Source organism: Lycium barbarum, chromosome 4 (genome assembly GCF_019175385.1).
Source record: "Lycium barbarum isolate Lr01 chromosome 4, ASM1917538v2, whole genome shotgun sequence".
NCBI lineage: Eukaryota > Viridiplantae > Streptophyta > Magnoliopsida > Solanales > Solanaceae > Lycium > Lycium barbarum.
The window spans coordinates 137,555,617-137,581,619 of NC_083340.1; the positions used below are offsets into that span (position 1 = coordinate 137,555,617).

General features: G+C 38.6%; 1 pseudogene; it reads left to right on the plus strand.

Annotated features, from left to right (window-relative positions):
• The first annotated feature begins 730 nt into the window (after positions 1-730).
• On the plus strand, positions 731-22,114 carry LOC132637881 (potassium transporter 5-like; annotated as a pseudogene).
• The last annotated feature ends 3,889 nt before the right edge of the window (positions 22,115-26,003 follow it).

Genomic DNA, 26,003 nt, shown 5'->3' on the forward strand with positions numbered 1-26,003 from the left:
GACAAAGAGGTATCTACCAATTGCTAAATTAAGTCAAACATTCTCATTTTTATAAATTATTTGGTCGTAGATTAACAATCGGCACTAGGAATTTTACTTTCTAACGTATTAAAAAATCACACACCAACTCTTACATTTTTGCCAGTGAAGAAAAAATTTAAATCAAGTTAGATTTGGGAATAAAATTGTCTGTCTTGTACTAGAACCATGTTGATTCCAGATGCAAGTTTACTCCCTTCTTTTCTGATTTTGAATCTATTTTTTCTGCTCTTATGACCAGAAAAATTGAAATTGAGTACTAGAAGTTGTCAAATCAGTATTTCTAAGGTGAGTTTAGTCCTAAACTGTTTTATAAATAGCATAACTATTAGTTCAAGATGTTGAGTGAAAAACAGATAAATGGATCATTAAAATTTGTCATTACTCAAAAAAAAAAAAAAAAAATTAAGCAGGGTTGAAAACAAAAATTACTATTTGGCGCGGGGCATGTGTGGGTAAACTTTAAACTTAAGTAATCAATTTCTTTTACTTTCTAGAACAACTAATGCTAAGGGTAAAGTTGAAAAAAGATAATTAGCCTTTTCTTGATTTTCTAGAATGACAAAAATCTTGGAATAACTATTTCTAGTATACATGACAACTAAATCGGGATATAATAATTGCTGCTAACTACAAAATGTTTGGGACAAAAGGGAATTGAGCTGGTAGTCAAGTTCTAGATAAAGAGCAAATGTGGGGATTGGCAAAGGCAAAGAAAATGGCAAGCTCAGTTATTGTCGACTCCCTCAACTTGGAAGCTGGAAAAGTTTCTTTCCCTTCAGCAAGACAAGCGTCTAAGGTATATATGGATTTAACGAATATATGTCGATACTACTGAGACATGACTGTATTGCATAATTAACTTAATATACATCGATACTACCATGACATGACTGTAATGGGTATTTGCTTCTGTATGCAGGCTGATTGGAGGACAATACTGAGTTTAGCATTTCAGTCAGTAGGAGTTATCTACGGAGACATAGGGACTTCTCCTCTCTATGTTTTTCAAAGTACATTCACTGATGGTAAAATTGGACATGGGGATGACATTCTTGGGGTATTCTCCCTCATCATATATACCATAGTCCTCGTACCTATGACAAAATATGTCTTCGTTGTCTTATGGCCAACGACAATGACAATGGTAAGTATTACTTCGTATGTGTTGTTTTACTTAAACCAAACTTTTGCTTTCTTACCTAAATTTGGCGTTCAGTCAATGACCAGTAGAAAATAATACAGAGACCAGTGGAAAATAATACAGAGGCATTAATTAATTTGGTACGCTCGCATGCAGGGGGAGCATTTGCATTGTATTCCCTAATATGTCGATATGCAAAAGTGAGTCTCATCCCAAACCAGCAGCCAGACGACACAAAGATTTCGCACTACAGTCTAGACGGACAATCAAATCAATTTAAACGAGCTCAGAAGATCATGCATAAGTTAGAGCACAGTAAATTTGCAAAAATATTTCTAGTCTTCATAGCCATCCTCGGAACTTCTATGGTCATTGGCGATGGAGTTCTCACTCCTTGCATCTCAGGTCACTAGTTAAATACATATTAAACATATACTCCATCGTACTCAATAGATTTATTATCATTTTAAGCTATATTATATCAACAGTACTTTTGTTTAATGTGGTGCTTTCTCATGCAGTTCTCTCCACCGTAAGTGGAATAAAGCCACTAGGCCAAGGTGATAATCCGTTACAAAATTTTGCAATGCCCATCTTTTGTAACAACAAGTTTTTCAGGATTTTCTTGTCATCACATTTACATAATCTTTTTGTAGTATAATGGGATGCTAATGGATAAAGATTTTTTGGTGCAGAGGCTGCTGTGGGTGTTTCCATTGCAATACTTGTAGCCCTTTTCTGTGTTCAACGTTTGGGTACAGACAAGGTGGGATATACATTTGCTCCAGCCATATGCATTTGGTTTCTGTTTATAAGTGGCATCGGTCTCTACAACTTGTTCAAGTATGACGTGGGCGTCTTACGTGCCTTTAATCCCATATACATTTTTTACTACTTCAAAAGAAATGGTAAAAAAGGATGGATTTCTCTTGGTGGAGTTTTCCTCTGCATTACAGGTTCGGATCTAATTTATACATACTGAAACTGTGAATATACTAGTATTATTTTTCTCGTCTGTGTTGAAAGACTCTTTTTTGAAACTATATATATAGGTTCGGAGTTTTCCTATGTTTGCTGATTTGGGTCACTTCAGTGTGCGGTCTATTCAAGTAAGTTCTGTTCATCATTTTTTCTTTGCCCCACCTGCTGAAAATAACGTGATGTTTTCTAGTTTTATACAAGTATAAAATAATAAATATGTGCTTTCAAATACTGTCTATAATGGACTCACATTTGTATATATGTAATGCAGATAAGCTTCAGTTGCCTCGTATTTCCATCTATCCTATCTGCTTACACAGGGGCGGACCTACGTGGTTGCAAGCGGATTCAATTGAACCCACTTCATCAAAATATTTTACATTTTTGTATATGTGAATATCCGTAGAGAACCAAAAATATGATTAAGTAAATAAAAATTGAACCCTCTTGCCAAACTGAAGATTGTGGCGCAGTGGTTCAAGTGGATTCAATTTTAGTTGACGTCTGGCGTTCGAAACTCGATTCGATCATTTTTCTTAATTCTTTCTATACCTCTTTTGTATGACCTCCCTCTCTTTTAAGGGAAAGAAACCATCTACATTACTCATCTGTCTTTCAAACTGGAACTGGAGAGGGCATAGTTTCATAATTTTATTTCTTGGCTGACTTTTTGTCTTCCCTTTTTTTTTTTTTTCCCTTGAACATTTCCCTCCCTTTTTCATTAGCAATTATTCGTCCTGTCTCAATTTATGTGGCACACTTTCCTTTTTAGTCTATCAAAAAAATATCACATTTCTATAATTAGAAATAACATAACTTTAATTCCCTTTTTACCCTTAATGAAATGATTTACAGCCACACAAATGTTTAAGGTTTGTTTTAGATCACAAATTTTAAAAGTCTTCCTTTATTTTTAATTTTGGGTCAAGTCAAACGGTGTCACATAAATTGAGACGGAAAGAGTATCTTTTATGAAGACAATCAGCATACACGAACCAGACTTTGTTGCGAAATTCAAAAGTATCTTCAAGTATATTAGTTGTTTATAGTTTAGTTTATTTTGGTTTATACTATAAGTCTATAATGTTTGTTTTATTGTATATATAGAACTATTTTGAAGCAGCTATTTAATTTGAAAGGTCATTTTGGTTTAAATGTTTGTTTTGTTAAGTTTGTCTTCTGAAGTCTATCTTGGTTTATAACTCTTTTGAGGTTCGTTTATATAACTCACTAGAGAATTTGTCCGCGCTTCGCGCGACATGAGAAATTTCTTATTTATGAAATGAAAATTTTAATGTATTCAAATATAATTTTAGAGATCATTTGAGACCTTGAATTGTATATAATACTCCTATTGATTGTTATTTTGTTCTGATCATAAAAAAATAAAAAAAATAGCTCTTCCTTCAATTCATAAACTTTTGACATGATTCTTGGATCTTCAATTTTATTTTATAAATAAATATTTGGTTACCATAGACAATTAATTCTTTAATATTTATCCCAAGTGTAATTGCGTATCATATATTTACATACATAATGTTCTTGGATATAAAACCTGTATATATTGTATACCTTTTCTTGAAATCTTAAAATTCTATACTAATATTACCTTCTAATATTTTTAAAAGTCAATTTTACCCTTCAAACTATACAAGCATCATTTTTAATTTTATATAATACAAACAAAGGAAACAATGCTACCGGTATTCTGATTTGGAACCGTCACCTAACAAAAATAAATTTAGTTAAGTGTTTTAGGTCACCTAAAGAATTCTTTAGAAATTCCAATTTAATTTTTATAAATTAAGCACAAGAAAAAAGAAACAATCTATACAAGATATAGGAAATTTCCCGAGACTTTTTATTTACATGAATAAACAATTTAGAAAGATGTTATTGTGAATTACTTCATTTGATATTTACGATTCTATACTGATTATACCCAATCAAAAAATATTTACGTGTAGCCTAAACTATAACAATTTAAAGTGAAATATGAAAAGCCTATTTCAAAGATAGACTTTTATAGATTCTTTTTGTTTCAATGTATAGACAAAGAATATAAGATATGAATTTTATCGATTCTAAATTGTATAACTTACTTGTTTTAAGTATTCATTCACAAATCGCAAGTTAGATACTGCAAATGCATAAATTTATATTTGCTCTACTAATTAGAAATATCTTTTGATTTCTTTTCCTATTTTTTTTTTCTCTCTTTCTCTCTTTATTTCCTTTCTCCTCCATCCTTATGACCCGCTACTTATAGGAGAATTTCTTATTCTCTGCATGCTAAATATCTTAAAAGTATTCATCTAAGAAAATACATCTTTGCCGATCACAACTTTCACTACCTTCTTCCAGATAAAACCCAGAGGAACAAAATTAGAGCCATCATAGTTAAAATTTTGACTGAAAGAGTAATTAAAGAGAGTATATGAGAGTATAGAGAGAAAAGATTGACTTGCAAGACCCGAATTTACACATTCATATTATTTATTACATGCAACAACACTGACACTAAGATTACCAAAATGTCATGCGGGATAACCAATCGTTGCTAAACCTCCGCTGTTTCGCCTCTATCACACGGCCTCTGTCATCATAATATTATTGCTTGTGAGGCTCTCTTCCACGTATTGTTCATCTAGTTTGTGCGACAATGTTTGTTTATATAGTGTACATGTTCTTTACTCCTAAAAGGAAGAAAAGAAGGGTCTGTTGATATACCTTCACTGTTACTCCTAAGAAAGTGGCACTTTCTCTATAAAAATCAATGTACAATTTAATAGCTGGTTTTGATTTGAAACGGCGGGGTCATAAAATGATTTTGAAAATTGTACGTTTTGTCTCTTTCTTTGTTTATATTACTAATTACTGCTGTTAAAGAGCTGCAATTAAACCTTGCTATTTTTTTAATGAGATCAAGAGTGAATAATTGAATAAAAAATGAGGAGAAAACCCAACAAATGCCAAAAAAAGGAGAAAAAAGATAATTGTGAATGCTAGTCATAGAGAGGTGCCACATCACCTTGTCTATGCCTAGCTTTATATTATATATAGATTTGTTTACACAAGCGAGGAGAGTTATTTTGTTTGCCAAATTGTTACGTATAATAGTTTATTAAAATAATACTTGTTCAAATTTTAAAAAAAAAATTATGACCTTTAGTAGATAAATTGTTAAAATAAATAGATTTTTGTTGAACTTTTATCCAAGTCATTTGAAAAAGAAAAAAAATAGTTTCAAATGACGTTTGAGGCTACTATATGAACGTAAAAATAAGTTCGGTTGGCGCGTTTACTGCCGCTCTTACGAATGATCATCGTGGTGGTTCAGTCTTAGTCTCAAACTGAACCCGCTTGTAATAAATTCTGGGTCCGCCACTGTGCTTACATTGGGCAAGCTGCTTACCTCTCAGAATTTCCTGAAAATGTGGGCAATACTTTCTATGAATCAATTCCAGGCAAGTCTCAACCCCCCCCCCCCCCCCCCCTTAATATCATATTCCTTAACTGTAACAATTTGTTAACCCTATAAGTTTAATAAAGTTGACATTGAAGAAATCTTGGGAATAGAAGGAACAGTATATATATATATATATATATATATAACAGACCAATATTAAGTAAGTACCAGAAGAAAACATTTTATATACAAACTGGTGCAAGTTCTATACCCTGACAGTGTGAAAAAGATTTATACTATCAGTGTGGTTACAACAACTTATTTACTCTATTTTCCAAGTTAGAAGCAGTTAAATCCCTCTATTTCAGTTTATGTGACATGTTTCCTTATTAGTCCATTCCTAATAGAATACTAGAATTCCAAATCGGAAACTTTAACTTTTAAACTTTTCATTTTACTCTTAATGAGAAACTTTTACTATCACATAAATGTTATGTCGTGTTTAAGACCACACATAATTGGTTTATTGGTGCTACTTACAGATCCACTTTACTGGCCAACATTTGTAGTGGCTGTCGCTGCTGCCATTATCGCAAGTCAGGCGATGATATCGGGAACCTTTTCTATTGTGGATCAGGCCCAAGATTTACATTGTTTCCCGAGGGTGAAGGTAATTCACACATCAGCCAAATATGAGGGTCAAGTTTACATTCCTGAACTCAATTACTCCCTCATGGTTGCTTGTGTTCTAGTTACTCTCAGCTTCAAAACCACAGAAAAATTGGGACACGCTTATGGAATTGCTGTGGTTACTGCAGAGATAATAACCACAAATATGGTGACGTTAATAATGCTTGTTGTATGGAAAATCACTGTCACGACCCAGCCCCGTAGGCCGTGACTGGCGCCCTAGTTGGGTACCCTGACGTATTTATTCAATCAAATCACACACAAATAGCATATACGGCCATAAATACTCTATGCCGTCTCAAACCATATCAAACTGTTCAAACACATCTCAACACAACGGCCCAAAACATATACAGAATGCACGCCGACAAGGCTGCCATAACCATATAGGATCATACAATCGCATCTGAACAAAAGTAGGCGCACACACCCACAAATACGTCTACAGACCTCTAAACAGACCAGTCAAAACATATGGCGGGACAGGGCCCCGCCGTACCCCTGATCAAATATATATACATACACAGCGAACAAAATATATATACCAAAATGTAGGCTCTGGAATGAGAAGAGCACTCCAAATAGCAGAAGAGGGTGTCCTAGACTGGTGGATCACCAAACTGTGCGTCTGTACCTGCGGGCATGAAACCCAGCCCCCGAAGAGAGGGGGTCAGTACGAAATATGTACTGAGTATGCAAAGCAGAATATACAGAAGCAAACCTGAGACATAAACGAAATAGTAGTACAGAGAATATGTACAAATCCAACGTATCAAAATGTTTACTTTAAAAATATGTAAGTCATGTAGAAGGTTCAGAAGAATATGGTCGCCCGCCCGTGGATGGCGCCATAACACAGCATAACACCGGAAAGGTTTCTAACCTCCGAACCCCCGTCACATATCATAACACAGCATAACACCATACACACCATAACATCATATATAAGTGGAACCCGACCCTCTTTGGCGAGTAGCTCGGTGAACCATAAGCACAGCATAACTCCGGAGTATATCAAAGTGCGCACGACAACATAACCGGCCCGGGACTCGGCGAAGGGATAACAGAATGCACGAGTAGAATCGTGAGTATTCATATGCACAAAATCATTATCACAAACTCAAACATAAGTAAAAATGATCATATTCGAAATCGGAATAATAGTCATACCAAATTCTTTCAAAAGTTCTCCGAATCGCATAAAGGAAAGTCGCGGGACCCACGAACGGGTATTGACCCGAGTCGGGCCCGCCTATGGAAACCATACTCATTATACATCATGCAAACTCCTATAAAAATATTGGAACAATCCGAGCCTTTATGCGAAAGATATGGCATTCAAAAGTTATGAAATTCTCTAAACAAACTTTTTGTGCAACATTTGGAAAACGATTATTTCGAAGACATAATGGTTCATATTCTTATTAAATCTTGCATAAGAGTGCCAAGAATTATATAAGGATCATATCATGCTCGGATTTCGAATTTGGAAATCCCTTAAGGCTCTAATCTAGCCTATGTAAAACTAAGGCATGCCAAAAGAAGGAAGGTTGCTTTACATACCTCGAACGCCCTTCAAGATAGCCAACCTAAAGTTAATACCAATCTACGCCTCGGGTTCCCCAAGGTCTACAAATATGCCAACGAATATCCAATATTAAACATAGGCACTTAAGCAATTATTTGTTCCAAACTATAGCTAAATTCTACAGAAAATTCGGCAGCATTTCCCCTGTAAATAGGCCATCCCGAGAATTTAACTCGCTCAAAATCAACAACAACAACCACAATAACCAACCTAGCAACATCGATAATCAATTCGAAAGACAAAATAACAATAGTAACTCTCTTTTACATCATTCAACAACTTTCCAACTATTCAATTCAACGACTTACATTCAAGCCACGATATCGCTCACACATTCAATTATCAACCCGAATCCTTACTAACAATATTCAAGGGCATTCTAACAGTTTACATAATTTTTCCAACAATCGAATAATTTTTCTCCAAGTTGGCCGAAAACAGCCCCCTAAACCGAGAACCCCACTGTGCCCACCTTCCGACTTTCAATTCATGTTTTGTATCACAATTCACAATATAACGATATCAATTCCATAAAATACACAAATTACATCAACGCACAATAACCCTCAAATCAGCCCACAAAATCTCAGCATTAATCTTGAGTCATTACATGCTCATTTCCAAACTAGAATTCATAACGACGACAATTAAAATGCTAAGCGATATTAATGCGATCTTCGACATATTATGTGGCCCACATTCGTCCACACTACACATATACATATGTTGATGGTTCTCATAGATAAAGATTGCATTAATTGCACAAAGTTCTCCAAATCAGTCCGCAACACTCACCATATCAATTTGGGACATTTAACTCTTATTTCCAACATAAAAGTCATCACAACAACCATTAAAACGTTAAGCGACATCAGTGTGTCCTTTAGCATATAGTATGACCCATATTCATCTACCACTACACAAGCATATAATGGTGATTCTTAGTCACTCTACACACTACAACAAGTTAACATACTACAAGAATTAATTCATCAATCCAATTCAACACCCATATACACGGCTAGAACACCAAACACACGGTCCAACTTCATCACACCATATTTCATGATTTTCATCCATATTAACATACTACAACATGAAATAAGAGTTCACAACACATAGAACAAGAGCAAAACTTACCTTTCTTCTTCAATACCACAAATGGCTAGGGTTTGCAATTGGACACAATGAATGATTAGATGACCCAAACAACTCTTCCACGCTACTTAGGGACTTCAATATAGTGGGTTTGTATCAAGGAATTATTTTTGGGAAGGCTAAAAATGGTCTTGGTTTTTTTCTCCACTTTGGCCGAGAGAGAGGGGGAGTTGTTCTTCAACTCCTCTTAATTTTTTCTAAGTGTTGAAAGTGTGGAAGATGACTTAAGAGTTCATCTTTTAAGTCCACAAAATATCTACATTGCCTTTGGCCCACACAATGTGTTGGACCAATTAAAATTGGCCACACAATGTGTGGGACCATTTCCATATACACGGCCTCAATGCCCCTTTGCACAAGATTTTTTTAAATTCCAATTTTATGAATTGTGGTCCCAATTTTTCCTAAATGTTCAATGCCAACAATTTCATATATAACTTATGTCTCAAAATAAAATCAAAGGTCAAAAGTCCCGACTTCAAATCCCGGAATAGTCTTGGCCTTAAATTGTCATAGTTAATCCGGGTTGTCCCAATGTATAAAAATATGGAACGTAACATCCTCTCCCCCTTAAGAACATTCGTCCTCGAATGTTGGATTTAATGCTACGGATCTTACTCAAATTCGGGGGAGTTTCTTTTATAGTCATCATATACAATTCATTCACAAATCAACATAGGCAAACAAAGAACTTGGATTACCTGAAGGTGCCGGAAATAGGCAAGGATACTTTTTCTTCATCTGCTCCTCAGCCTCCCAGGTCATTTCTTCCCGGTTATTATTCTGCCACAGCACCTTAACGGAAGCCACCTCTTTATTCCGCAACTTTCTTACCTGACGATCCAATATGGCTATTGGTTGCTCTTCATAAGATAGCTCCTCTGTAACCTGCACATCACTTGTAGGAAAGATTCTGGAAGGGTCACCAATACATTTACGAAGCATAGAAACATGGAATACCGGGTGAACCGCTCCCAAGTCAGCTGGCAGATCCAATTCATAGGCCACCTTGCCTATTCTACGAATAATCAGATAAGGCCCAATATATCTCGGACTGAGCTTTCCTTTCTTGCCAAATCTCATGACACCTTTCATAGGTGACACTTTCAAGAACACCCAATCGCCAATCTGAAACTCTAACGGTCGACGTCGTTTATCAGCATAAGATTTCTGTCGACTCTGGGCCGCTAATAGTCGCTTTCGAATCAGTTTCACTTTATCGACCGCCTGCTGGACCACATCTGGACCAATTAACTGAATCTCACCCACATCAAACCAACCGATCGGAGATATGCATTTCCTGCCATACAAAGCCTCATAGGGTGCCATCTGAATATTGGAGTGGTAGCTGTTGTTATAAGCAAACTCAACAAGTGGAAAATGATCATCCCAGCTGCCTCTGAAATCAATAACACAGGCCCGCAACATATCTTCTAATGTCTGAATAGTGCGCTCGGCCTGTCCATCGGACTGAGGGTGAAATGCGGTACTCAGACTCACCTGGGTCCCCATTCCCTCCTGAAATGATCTCCAGAATTTAGCTGTAAACTGGGCACCTCTGTCGGAGATAACAGACACTGGGACCCCGTGCAGTTTCACAATCTCCTTAATATATAGCCTGGCATAATCTTCAGCTGTGTATGTAGTCCGAACTGGAAGAAAGTGGGCTGATTTTGTCAGCCGATCGACGATAACCCAAATGGAGTTGTACCTCCGTGGAGTGCGAGGCAAGCCTACAATGAAATCCATATTAATTATCTCCCACTTCCACGTTGGTATCTCCATCTCCTGCAATAACCCACCGAGTTTCTGATGCTCAATCTTCACCTGCTGACAATTTGGGCATTGGGCAACGAACTCTGCTATGTCCTTTTTCATACCGTCCCACCAATACAGGCATCTCAGATCGTGATACATCTTCGTCGACCCTGGATGAACAGAATACCTGGCATGATGTGCCTCACCCATAACCTGTCGTCGCAGTCCCGCAACGTCAGGTACACATAATCTGCCCCTGTATAATAATACTCCATCGGATGAAATCTCAAACGGGGTCTCCTCTTTGTCACGAACTGTATCTCTGTACTGCATCAGAACAGGATCCTCATACTGACGCTGCTTTATCTCACCCAGAATAGAGGACTCGGCCACTCCTCGAACAGAAATCCCAGTATTTCCAGAATCGGCCAAGCAGACTCCAAGACTAGCTAACTGATGAATGTCACGAACCATTTCTTTCTTACCAGATTGTACATCGATCAAACTGCCCATGGACTTGCGGCTAAGTGCATCTGCTACGACATTAGCTTTCCCTGGATGGTATAGAATATCAACATCATAATCTTTCAGCAACTCTAACCACCGCCTCTGCCGCAAATTCAATTCTTTCTGTCTGAAAATATACTGGAGGCTCTTATGGTCCGTATAAATATCAACGTGGACCCCATATAAGTAATGCCGCCAAATCTTCAAAGCATGAATCACCGCGGCTAACTCCAGGTCGTGAGTGGGATAATTCTTCTCGTGCGGTCTGAGCTGCTGGGAAGCATATGCTATGACTCGACCGTGCTGCATCAACACACAACCCAAACCCATACCAGAGGCATCACAATAAACCACATACCCGTCTGACCCTTCTGGGAGAGCTAAAACTGGAGCTGTAATTAATTTTTCCTTCAACATCTGAAAGCCGCGCTCACAGGCATCAGTCCACTGAAATTTCGCTGCCTTCTGAGTTAACTTTGTTAATGGCGCCGCAATAGAAGAAAATGTTCTACGAACCTTCTGTAATAACCGGCCAACCCCAAAAAGCTGCGTACCTCAGTAGGTGTAGTAGGCCTGGGCCAATTCTGTACAACTTCAATTTTCTGCGTATCAACCTGAATACCATCTGCTCCGACTATATGCCCCAAGAATGCCACGGAAGTTAACCAGAATTCACATTTAGAAAATTTAGCATATAATTGCCGTTGCCGGAGAGTGCCCAGCACTGTTCTCAGATAATCCGAATGCTCCTCTGCTGATCGTGAATAAACCAATATATCGTCAATAAACACAATCACGAACATAATAAGGAAAGGCCAAAATACCCGATTCATCAAATCCATGAATACCGCTGGAGCATTAATCAGCCCGAAAGACATAACTCTGAATTCATAATGCCCGTACCGGGTCATGAAAGCAGTCTTCGGAATATCTGTCTCTCGTACCCGTACCTTGTGATACTCCGAACGCAGATCTATCTTCGAGAAATATTTGGCACCCTGCAACTGATCAAACAAATCATCAATCCGGGGGAGTGGATATTTATTCTTTATGGTCACCTTATTTAATTGCCTGTAGTCAATACACATCCGCAGTGACCCGTCTTTCTTCCTCACAAATAATATCGGCGCTCCCCAGGGCGATGTACTGGGTCTGATGAAGCCTTTATACAATAAATCTTTCAACTGCTCCTTCAATTCTTTTAATTATGCCGGTGCCATTCTGTACGGAGGAATAGATATTGGTTGCGTATCTGGCAACAAATCAATAGCAAAGTCTATCTCTCGCTCCGGCGGAAGACCCGGAAGCTCATCTGGGAATACATCTGAAAACTCATTGACAACCGGAACTGACTGCAAGGTAGGTGCCTCGGCTGTAGTATCGTGCACTCGGACCAAGTGATATACAGATCGGGAGAAAACCAGTAAGGTACCTGTAACAACATTTGGCGAAGCCTCCTGATCCTGGCGGCTAGCCAATGCATATATGCGGTTCGATGGACCGCTAGAACCTGAACCACTACACGACCTCGACCGCGGCCCGCCTGTGCCGGTATACCTCGCCCCGCAGGGCGCATAGCTGAGGGAGTAGAAGACGAACCTGCGGCTGATCCCGTCGGCTGAACTGTACTGCCAGAACCACTCGCCATTGGACAATCACGCATAATATGGCCCTGACGTCCGCAAGAAAAACAGGCTCCTGTAGCTCGATAGCACTCCCCTAGGTGCGATTTCCCGCAATAAGTACAACGGGGCCTGGGTGGTCTGGACTGGCTGGAACCACTGGCTGTCTGTGAACCTGATGCTCTGGAACTCTGACCGGCCCCAGATGGTCCTGCACTGTCAAATCGTCTACTGGCTGACTGTGTACCCCGGCCTGACGGAGGAAAATATCTGCTTGACGACTGCTGCTGAGGCTGTCCGCCTCGAGAATCTCCAGAATACCCCGCGGACCTGGCCCTCTTGGGCGGCCTCCTGTCACGATCTCTGCCCGACCGGTCCTCTCTGTGCCGGTCCTCCATACCCTGAGCATAGGCATGTAACCGGGCGATGTCCATATCAGTCTGCGATGCCACCGCCATGCAGCCGTCAACTAGATAACGGTCCAGCCCTATCACATACCGGTGCATCCGGTCAGCCATCTCAGCCACTATAGCAGGTGCATATCGAGCCAGAGAATCGAACTCCAAATTATACTCACGAATACTCCGACCTCCCTGCCGCAACTGTAAAAATCTATCAACCCGCGCCCGTCGTAACTCCGGGGGCAAAAAGTGGCGGAGAAAAGCGGCCACAAACTCATCCCAAGTAGCTGGGGAAGCACTCTCACCCCTGGACAGCTCCCAAGACTCATACCAATTGGCAGCAATATCTCGTAATCTGTGCGAGGCCAACTCAACGGACTCGGTCTCTGAAGCCCTGACCAAATTTAATGAACGCCGCATCCCCCGAATAAAATCATGGGGGTCCTCCTCGGGCTTAGGCCCGAAAAACTCTGGGGGACCGCAAGTCAGAAAGTCACGAACTCTCAGGCTATCTCGCCTGTCATCATCATCATCATCCCTCAGCCCGTGTCTGCGAGCCTGTCCCGCTACCAAAGTAGTCAATAACTGTACGACCTCCCTCAACGTCCTATCCTCGGCCCCTGGCTGAGGAGCTGGAGGCGCGCCCGCTGGAGCCTCTGGAGCTAATGGTGAAGCCACCCCCTGATCCATAGTGGCAGCGGCTGGTGCTCCAGACTCCTCCGATGATGAAGACGTAGCAGAGTCTGTTGGCCGGGGCGCAATATCACGCATTATCTGAGCAAGGGTCCGAGTACCCTTCCGAGCCCGGCTAGTCTCTCCTACCACCGCCTTTTTCTTCTGGGCAGCCGTTGCCTTTTTCGGAGGCATCACTGAAAGCAAAACACAACAACTGATCATAACAGAGTCATCCTAATAGCACAGCTCTATCGCACGATCTAAGATTCAAAGAAAGGAAACACCCTAAATGTCCTGTAGCTTTCTGTTTATAGATGTGGTGCACAACACACCGATTTGATACCACTTCTGTCACGACCCAGCCCCGTAGGCCGTGACTGGCGCCCTAGTTGGGCGCCCTGACGTATTTATTCAATCAAATCACACACAAATAGCATATACGGCCATAAATACTCTATGCCGTCTCAAACCATATCAAACTGTTCAAACACATCTCAACGCAACCGTATGCGGATATATATATATATATATATATATATATATATATATATATATATATATATATATATATATATATATATAAAAGCCGGCAAGGCTATCAAATGGCACAACGGCCCAAAACATATACAGAATGCACGCCGACAAGGCTGCCATAACCATATAGGATCATACAATCGCATCTGAACAAAAGTAGGCGCACACACCCACAAATACGTCTACAGACCTCTAAACAGACCAGTCAAAACATATGGCGGGACAGGGCCCCGCCGTACCCCTGATCAAATATATATACATACACAGCGAACAAAATATATATACCAAAATGTAGGCTCTGGAATGAGAAGAGCACTCCAAATAGCAGAAGAGGGTGTCCTAGACTGGTGGATCACCAAACTGTGCGTTTGTACCTGCGGGCATGAAACGCAGCCCCCGAAGAGAGGGGGTCAGTACGAAATATGTACTGAGTATGCAAAGCAGAATATACAGAAGCAAACCTGAGACATAAAGGAAATAGTAGTACAGAGAATATGTACAAATCCAACGTATCAAATGTTTACTTTAAAAATATGTAAGTCATGCAGAAGGTACAGAAGAATATGGTCGCCCGCCCGTCGATGGCGCCATAACACAGCATAACACCGGAAAGGTTTCTAACCTCCGAACCCCCGTCACATATCATAACACAACATAACGCCATACACACCATAACATCATATATAAGTGGAACCCGACCCTCTTTGGCGAGTAGCTCGGTGAACCATAAGCATAGCATAACTCCGGAGTATATCAAAGTGCGCACGACAACATAACCGGCCCGGGACTCGGCGAAGGGATAACAGAATGCACGAGTAGAATCGTGAGTAGTCATATGCACAAAATCATTATCACAAACTCAAACATAAGTAAAAATGATCATATTCGAAATCGGAATAATAGTCATACCAAATTCTTTCAAAAGTTCTCCGAATCGCATAAAGGAAAGTCGCGGGACCCATGAACGGGTATTGACCCGAGTCGAGCCCGCCTATGGAAACCATACTCATTATACATCATGCAAACTCCTATAAAAATATTGGAACAATCCGAGCCTTTATGCGAAAGATATGGCATTCAAAAGTTATGAAATTCTCTAAACAAACTTTTTGTGCAACATTTGGAAAACGATTATTTCGAAGACATAATGGTTCATATTCTTATCAAATCATGCATAAGAGTGCCAATAATTATATAAGGATCATATTATGCTCGGATTTCGAATTTGGAATTCCCTTAAGGCTCTAATCTAGCCTATGTAAAACTAAGGCATGCCAAAAGAAGGAAGGTTTCTTTACATACCTCGAACGCCCTCCAAGATAGCCAACCTAAAGTTAATCCCAATCTACGCCTCGGGCTCCCCAAGGTCTACAAATATGCCAACGAATATCCAATATTAATCATAGGCACTTAAGCAATTATTTGTTCCAAACTATCGCTAAATTCTACTGAACATTCGGCAGCATTTCCCCTGTAAATAGGCCATCCCGAGAATTTAACTCGCTCAAAATCAACAACAACAACCACAATAACCAACCTAGCAACATCGATAATCAATTCGAAAGATAAAATAACAATAGTAACTCTCTTTTACATCATTCAACAACTTTCCAACTATTCAATTCAACGGCTTACATTCAAGCCGCGATATCGCTCACACATTCAATTATCAACCCGAATCCTTACTAACAATATTCAAGGGCATTCTAACAGTTTACATAATTTTTCCAACAATCGAATAATTTTTCTCCAAGTTGGCCGAAAACAGCCCCCTAAACCGAGAACCCCACTGTGCCCACCTTCCGACTTTCAATTCATGTTTTGTATCACAATTCACAATATAACGATATCTATTCCATAAAATACACAAATTACATCAACGCACAATAACCCTCAAATCAGCCCACAAAATCTCAGCATTAATCTTGAGTCATTACATGCTCATTTCCAAACTAGAATTCATAACGACGACAATTAAAATGCTAAGAGATATTAATGCAATCTTCGACATATTATGTGGCCCACATTCGTCCACACTACACATATACATATGTTGATGGTTCTCATAGATAAAGATTGCATTAATTGCACAAAGTGTCACGACCCGACTAGGGGCCGTGACGAGTACCCGATACTTGTACCGAGCACCCCTTATCTATCGTATTACCTGTACCTCTTAGCAAGCCGTGTAAACCGAGCCATTCTTTTTCCTTGAACATAAACTAATAAACTCCGTTATTACCTTGTACAACAATATTAACATGCCAAAACACTATACATATATATGTACCTGACTGACTGTACGTATCTGTCTACGAGCCTCTAGACATAGTACACTTATACATAGAAAGGGCCGGGGTGCTACGAAGCCCGAATGTATATGCATAAAATAGTACCGCTGGAGTGAGGCTCCGGAACAACTGGAGCGCTGTCAAGTGCGGCTGGTAGAGCTTCTAAGGATCACGTCCACCTGTCTGCTAACCTGCGCGGCATGAAACGCAGCGTCCACAAGAAGGGACGTCAGTACGAATAGTGTACCGAGTATGTAAGGCATGGAAGACAATGCAAGCAATAACATAGAGTGCGATTAATAATATCATGGAGTCACAGGACATATAACGAGGCAAGAAAGTAACCTGTACATAGGAAGGCCCCTTTTTGGGCGGCTATCATGCATGGCTTGTCTTTCCCTTTTAAAAACGTTTCCCCTCCATGAACGTAGAAAATAGAACTTATATTATGTCGTATCTTGTCGTATCGTGTCCTATCGTGCCCTATCGTATCCTATCGTGGCATATCAGGTCGTATCCTATCGTGGCATATCAGGTCGTATCCTATCGTGTCTTATCATGGCATATTATATCGTGTAATGTCATGTCTTACTACAGCATGTCGTATCGTGTTATATCATGTCAATGTCATAGTATAGTGTGTCATAGTGTATCATGCCATAGCGTAACTTGTCATATCATAGCATAGCTTATCATATCATAGCATAGCTTGTCGTAGCGTATCATATCATGGCATAGCGTATCATAGCGTATCATATCATAGCTTAGCTTTCCGTTAAAAATCATTTCTTGTTCATATATATATAAAAATAGAACATGTCATATTGCCGAGGCGTCGGCAGCCGATCCATTTAGCCATAAATACACATCCCGCGTCCGGGACGATATCATGTCATGTATTGCCAACTGATCAGGTGGATATGCGTGTATAACGCTCTGCCCTTATTCCCATCTTCCCCGTATACATATGCATACATCATGTACATATATCAGCGTCTATAGCGCTCTGAATCTTTTATCATATACATATACTGGTATCATGTACGTATATCAGCGACTATAGCGCTCTGGATCTTTTATCATATACATATACGTGTATCATATACATATATCAGCGTCTATAGCGCTCTGGATCTTTCATCGTATACATATACGTATATCATGTACATATTTTATAAACATATATATATCTTATATACATATACATGTCTTATATACTTTTACATATCTTATATACATATACATATTTTATATACATATACATATTTCCATTAGAATGGTACAGTACTTTTCGTTTGATAATCGAAACGAGGATCAAAAGTTTCCTTTGGATTCTACTCCCAAAATAAGTCAAACGGAGCAATAGGGAAAATCCGGGAACAATGGGCCCACCTCGGGTCAAATGAGGCGGCGTACCAAATTTACGTACATTTTATTTCATGACGTTACTTGTGAGGGTTTTAAGGTAGTCGGGTCATATTTATGTCAGTTCTAGATGTTTAGGAAGTTTCTCCAATATTTTACACAATTTCTAATTCAATTCTACTGAATGAAAAAGGGGAAACTTTAAGTGCGGATTCCGGGAAATAGAGTTGTCCCCGAGGCTCGTACCCAACTTATTACGTTTAAGACATGCCATAGAAGGAAGGGTGAAGCCTTACATACCTTTTCCGCTTCATACACGTCTCCAAAATCAAGTTTCAAGTTCGCCAAAATCTACAATTTGGTCACAATTACCAAATGTTAATTGTAAGGCTTTAAGATTTCAATCTTAACCAATACTTGTCTACAAAAATTTGGGCAGCATCTCCCCTATAAATACACCATCCCCAAAATTCAACTTAGCCAATTTTTTATCAACAACAATCCGGGAATTCAACCCGGCCAAACTATCAACACAATGACAACAACCATGACTACAAAACACAATATAACACAACTAGTCTTCTTTCCAACATAATGCAATAGCTTTCATTCCAACTTCACATTTCCAAACCAATCTCAATGTTTTTACATTCATTACTAATCAAGATCATTACAATATAATTCGGAAGCATTTCATATCGTTTCTACCAAATATTCACAAGATATACAAAATATACAAACTTTCCACCAAAACCATAATCCATCCAAAACTTCTAATCTTCAATCTACATATTCATAACATATTTCCATCTTCCAATTTCATCAACCATAATCATAATTTGCACCTTAATAATTTCATTTTCATAATTACATAAATCTACCATAAAATCACAAAACTTCTCATAACCACTTAACAACCAATCTTTCATGCCAATATGGACTATTATCCTTCCAAATTCACCAACTAACATAATAATTCACATTTAAAACTCCACTTCTATAATTACATAAAAACTTCATTAAAATCACATAATTTCCTATAACTATTTCCAATAATTTTCCATGCCAACTTGAACCATTTTCTTCCATTTCCAATATAAATTTCACCATAACCACAACTAGAATACAACATAAAATTCAACTCATACTATTTATACAACAATATACATATATGTCCACTTACATATATGCACACCCACTTTGTAAACTTCCATATTTCCATAAATTCTACTCATTTCTACATACTACAACATAAACCAACCTTCATAACATAATAAAAAGAGATTAATTCTTACCTTTTTCTACAATTTTTTTCACTTGACCAAGTTGTCAACTTGAAGAAACAAGTGCTCTTTCTTCCAAAATAATTACACCAAGTTGTAAAGGACCCTTGAATTAGTAGAAATACCACAAGAAAATAATTTTTGGAGAAAGATTTCAAAGGGCAAAAATTTGCAAGCTATGGCCGTATGGCCTTTAAGCTTTTGTTCTTCTTTTTGTTGTTTTTCTCTTTCTCAAATTTTCTTGAAGTTTCTAAGACTAATGATCCCTTCTAGTCTTATTTATCACATGAAAAATTAATTAAGTGACATGGGTTGGGCCAGGTATGGCCGGCCACCCTCACTTTTGGGCCTAAATTCCTTTTTTATTTTTTTGGGCCAATTCGGTTGATCCCGAGTTGGGCCTAGCCCACTGACCTTTCGACCTTAAAACGTTCATATCTCCTTGTACCGACGTCACCTAAGAACCCACGACCTATGGTTGGAAAGCTAATTCAATTATCTACAACTTCTATTTCTTGGTATTTTTCCAAATTCCAAACTTATAATACCGTTTTTGCCCCTAAAAGTCAGATCACCCGAAAACGTTTTCTTAAAAATATTCGTTTGGAGGACTTCCACTTTGATTTGGCCCAAGTGTCCTTCTTGAGTTGTGTTTAACTTCACATATGTGATTCATATGACTTTTCAGATGTCCAAAAAAAATCTCGATGTGTGGGCCCCACCTCAGCTTACAAATAATCCGACGTAAAAAAATACGGGATATAACACAAAGTTCTCCAAATCAGTCCGCAACACTCACCATATCAATTTGGGACATTTAACTCTTATTTCCAACATAAAATTCATCACAACAACCATTAAAACGTTAAGCGACATTAGTGTGTCCTTTAGCATATAGTATGACCCATATTCATCTACCACTACACAAGCATATAATGGTGATTCTTAGTCACTCTACACACTACAACAAGTTAACATACTACAAGAATTAATTCACCAATCCAATTCAACACCCATATACACGGCTAGAACACCAAACACACGGTCCAACTTCATCACACCATATTTCATGATTTTCATCCATATTAACATACTACAACATGAAATAAGAGTTCACAACACATAGAACAAGAGCAAACCTTACCTTTCTTCTTCAATACCACAAATGGCTAGGGTTTGCAATTGGACACAATGAATGGTTAGATGACCCAAACAACTCTTCCACGCTACTTAGGGACTTCAATATAGTGGGTTTGTATCAAGGAATTATTTTTGGGAAGGCTAAAAATAGTCTTGGTTTTTTTCTCCACTTTGGCCGAGAGAGAGGGGGAGTTGTTCTTCAACTCCTCTTAATTCTTTCTAAGTGTTGAAAGTGTGGAAGATGACTTAAGAGTTCATCTTTCCACAAAATATCTACATTGCCTTTGGCCCACACAATGTGTTGGACCAATTAAAATTTGCCACACAATGTGTGGGACCATTTCCATATACACGACCTCAATGCCCCTTTGCACAAGATTTTGTTAAATTCCAATTTTATGAATTCTGGTCCCAATTTTTCCTAAATGTTCAATGCCAACAATTTCATATATAACTTATGTCTCAAAATAAAATCAAAGGTCAAAAGTCCCGACTTCAAATCCCGGAATAGTCTTGGCCTTAAATTATCATAGTTAATCCGGGTTGTCCCAATGTATAAAAATACAGGACGTAACAATCAGCATATGGTGGATCGCCCTGTTCTACGTGGTGTTCGTTTCCATAGAATCTACATATCTATCCGCTCAGCTGACAAAACTCACGGAAGGTGGTTTTCTACCTTTGGCATTTTCATTTGCGCTCGTGATAATTATGGGGATTTGGCACTATGTTCAAAATCTCATATACCAATTCGAGCGCAATAACAAGGTGAGTGATTACGTTAGGGACTTAGAAAAAAATTCAGACATCAAAAGAGTACTTGGAATTGGATTACTTTATTCTGGACTAGTGCTGGGGAATCCACCAATATTTGCTCACTTTGTCTCCAATATTTCATCAGTCCATTCTATTATAGTTCTGGTGTTAATTAAATCCATTCCTATAAATGAAGTAGCACTCGAGGAACGTTTCTTGTTCAGTCACGTTGAACATAGAGAATATAAGGTGTTTCTATGTGTAATTAGGTTAGGTTACAATGATCAACTTTTGGAGGACTTTGAAAACCAGTTGGTGGAACATTTGAAAGAGTTCTTTCGACCAGAACATTATATTCTTGCAGCACATGATGATCAAGCCGCAGACAGAGAAATTGAACCAGCATCTGGGCAACTAGTGGCTGGAAAATCGTCGTCAATGGTGGTCTACACATAAGAAGAGATGCAATTTGTGGAAAAATCTAAGGCGGTGATGGGGAAGATCTGAAGTCTTGGTTGTTCAAAGTTGATCAATTCTTTGATTTTGACAACATTGCTATGGACAAAAGAGTGGGATTGGCTGCAATTCACATGGAGGGTGAAGCAATACAGTGGCATCAGTCATTTATGAGGTACAGGCAATATACTTCTCCTCCCACCTGGAATGAATATGTTATGGCACTAGTAGAAAGGTTTGGGGCTGATTATGATGACCCAATGGAAGAAATTAAGAAAATTAAGCAAACTGGTTCTGTGAAAGATTACCAAGCAATTTTTGAAAGTAAGTTGACTAGGGTAAATCTCTCTCAAGAAAATGCAATTAGTTGCTTTATTGGAGGCCTCAAAGATGAACTAAACCTTGCTGTGAAATTGACAAATCCAACCACCTTATCTCAGTTGTACAGAACTGCTAGGATGCAAGAAGCATTCTTAACTGCTCAAGCTAAGTTCTATAAACAGTTTCCATATCCAACAGCAAATTCTGGACCTAGTTATAAGAGAAGTAGTGATCATAAATTCCAAAGTAAACCTTTGTTATCAACACCTACAATTGAAAGTTCTGTAAGCAATAAAAGGGTTCACCAGAAGGAGGCTTAGCATAGAAGAAATGAATAATAAGAGAGCACAAGGGCTGTGTTATTTTTGTCCAGAAAAATATGCTCCAGGCCATAAGTGTAAAAACTTAAAACAACTTTACTTACTAGAAGTAGAGGAATTGGAGGAAGAACACAACCAACAAGAAGGGGAATTGATAGGTGATGTAGGAATGAAGATGGTAGAAGTGAATCAACCTTTAGAACAGATGGAGATTTCTGTTCATGCATTAAATGGGTCACTAGGTTTCAGGACTCTTAGAGTGACAGGTTATCACTCCAAGAAACCTCTGAATATTTTAGTTGACACTGGCAGTTCACATAATTTCATGGATCCTGAGCTAGCAAAGACTCTAGGATGTGCTACCAAGTCAACTACACCTCAAATGGTTACTGCAGCAAATGGTAATATGATCAGTGTGGATAAGGTGTGCCATGTCACATGGTTACTGCAATGAGCTGAATTTGCTGCTGATTTCTTACTATTACCATTGGGGTCTTGTGGAGTTGTGTTTAGGTTCCAATGGCTGTTAAATTTGGGTGATATCAAGATGAATTTCAACAAGTTAACTATGGAGTTTTGGTACAAAGGGAAGAAGCATTTACTCAGAGGTGCAGGGAAGCAAATCACTTCTGCTCATGCTGGAAATTGGAGAAACATTTAGGTAATCAGTCTCAGCTATGCATGATTCAAGTAGTTCCTACGATGTGTACTGAATTATATGCTTTGGAGACTAAAGAAGAGGCAAATACAGACCCTAGAATCTTGGTAGTCATACAGGAATTTAGGGAATTATTTGCAGAACCAACTCAACTGCCACCATCTAGAGGAGTATTTGACCATAGAATTGTGTTGCATAATGGTACTGAACCTATAAACAAGAGACCTTACAGATATCCTTCTGTTAAGAAGGACATTATTGAGAATTTGGTGCAACAAATGTTGGAACAAGGTATTGTTCAACCAAGCTGCAACCCCTTTGCATCACCAGTGGTCTTAGTTGGTAAGAAGGATGGGACTTGGAGATTGTGTGTAGACTATAGGGATCTTAACAAGCACACTGTTAAGAATAAATTCCCTATCCCCATTGTAGAAGATCTACTAGATGAACTGGGCGGTTCTACAATCTTTTCAAAAATTGACTTAAGAGCTGGTTATCACCAATTAAGGATGGCTGAAGAGGACATTACCAAAACTGCATTCAGGCCATTTTGAGTACTTAGTAATGCCTTTTGGTTTGTCTAATGCACCAACTACTTTTCAAGGCTTGATGAATACTGTTTTCCAGAAGTTTTTGAGGAAATCAGTGCTTGTGTTTTTTTATGATATACTCATTTATAGTAAAACAGTAGAGGATAATTTGTTACATCTTAGAAGTGTTTTTGTTGAGAAGAAGAAACATCAGCTTCTAGCCAATGAGAGTAAATGTTTCTTTGGAGTAGCAAGGATTGAATACTTGGGCCATTTTATCACAAAGGATGGGGTTTCTACTGATCCTCAGAAGATCAGTGTTGTTCAGAAGTGGCCCTTACCTTCTACTATCAAGCAACTGAGAGGATTTATTGGTCTGGCTGGGTACTACAGGAGATTTATTCAAGGATTTGGGATTATCAGCAAACCATTAACTGATCATTTAAAGAAGGATAGTTTTAAATGGTCTACTCTTGCTACTTCTGCATTTGAGAAGTTGAAAGAAGCACTTACTAAGGCTCCTGTTCTGGCCCTAGCTGATGCTAATAAAACTTTTGTAGTGGAGACTGATGCTAGTGGATTTGGTATAGGTGCTGTATTGATGCAGGAAGGTGGTCCTATTGCATTCATTAGTAAGACTTTATCTAATAGACATGCTGCAATGTCTGTTTATGATAGAGAATTACTGGAAATTGTTCATGCAGGTTCCAAATGGTCTCAATATTTGCTTGGCCAGAGATTCATCATAAGAACTAATCAGAAGGCCCTGAAGTTCTTAATGGAGAAAAAGTTACACACAAACTCCCAACTTATGTGGTTAGCTAAGCTCATGCCTTTTGATTATGTTATTGAGTATAAAAAGGGGGTTGAGAATAAGGTTGTTGATGTTTTATCAAGGGTAACTAGTGCTGAGTTACTCACCCTTGTAGTTTCAACAACTAGTTCTCAGCTAATGGGTGACATTGCTCACAGTTGGGAAACATATGCTGATTTGAAGGCCATTGTTGCACAATTACAGGCTGGTCAGGGTCCTACTCACTTCTCATGGGTGCAGAATCAGCTGAGAAGGAAAGGTAAAATTGTGGTTGGTAGAGTACCACAACTGAGGTTTTCCATCATTTCATTATGGCATTGCACTCCTCAAGGTGGTCACTCAGGTGTAGAGGCCACATTGAAAAGGGTTCTTCCCTTGTTTTATTGGAAGGGCATAAGGAAAGATACCAAAGTGTTTGTGCAGGAGTGTGACATATGCCAAGAAACAAAGCTGATCTTGCAGCTTATCCAGGTTTATTACAACCATTGCCTATTCCTGATGTGGTTTGGTCACAGATTAGCATGGATTTCATTTATGGATTGCCTAAGTCCAAAAGTCATGAGGTTATTTTAGTAGTTGTGGACAGGTTGAGTAAGTATGGTCATTTCATACCTCTCAAACACCCATATTCTTCTCAAACAGTAGCCAAGGAATTTCTAGATAATATTATCAAACTACATGGTTTTCATGATGCTATTACTAGTGACAGAGATGCTGTTTTCCTAAGTTCTTTTTGGCAAGAGTTGTTTGCCTTACAAGGAGTCCAATTAAATACTTCTAACAACTTGCTCTAACTAACTAGTGTAATAGTAACTAACTTTCCTGCCAATAGCTAATTCAACTAACTACCAACTAACTTTTGAAATTCCACTGTAACTAACTCATTTCCAACTACTGATACTAATTCATGTATCAGGCGCAAGGGGTGTTTTATCTACTGGGAGGAGCAGAAGTGGTGACTAAACAAGAAATTTGTTGTCAACTATGCTTATAATTTCTTGCGAAAGAACTTCAGGCAAGGTGAGAAAGTTATGGCCATTCCTGAGACTAGGCAGTTAAGGGTCTGAATGACATATGAACTATAACTGTGCCTATCTACTCAAAATCATACTCGCATAACAAAAAATCATGGCGGATGTGCTACTATCAAATACTCACATATAACAAACAGAGAAAAAAATATTATGATTTCCGAAGTTTGTATGCCTTGTTCTGTTTTGTCCTGTAATGTGTGCAAGCTTTCAGTTTAAGTGATGTGACTGTACTCTTTAAGACATCTTTTTAAATGTATTACATACTTCCTCTCTTCCCTCTATTCCAAATTCCAACCTGTTTCACACTGCATTTAATGACTTCAAACAGTTTTCTACTAGTATTACAACCTGTAATGTGGCCTTATTTTGAAATAAAATATTATGCTTGGAGCCAAAGTTTGCTTCTATGGATGAGAAATTTTTGATTATTTTTCATTTTCTTTTTCCACAACTTGGAGGCCAAGTTTGGCCCTTATAAAAGGAAAGCATTTGTCTCCATTTGAAGACACACCAAAACAATTCAAGA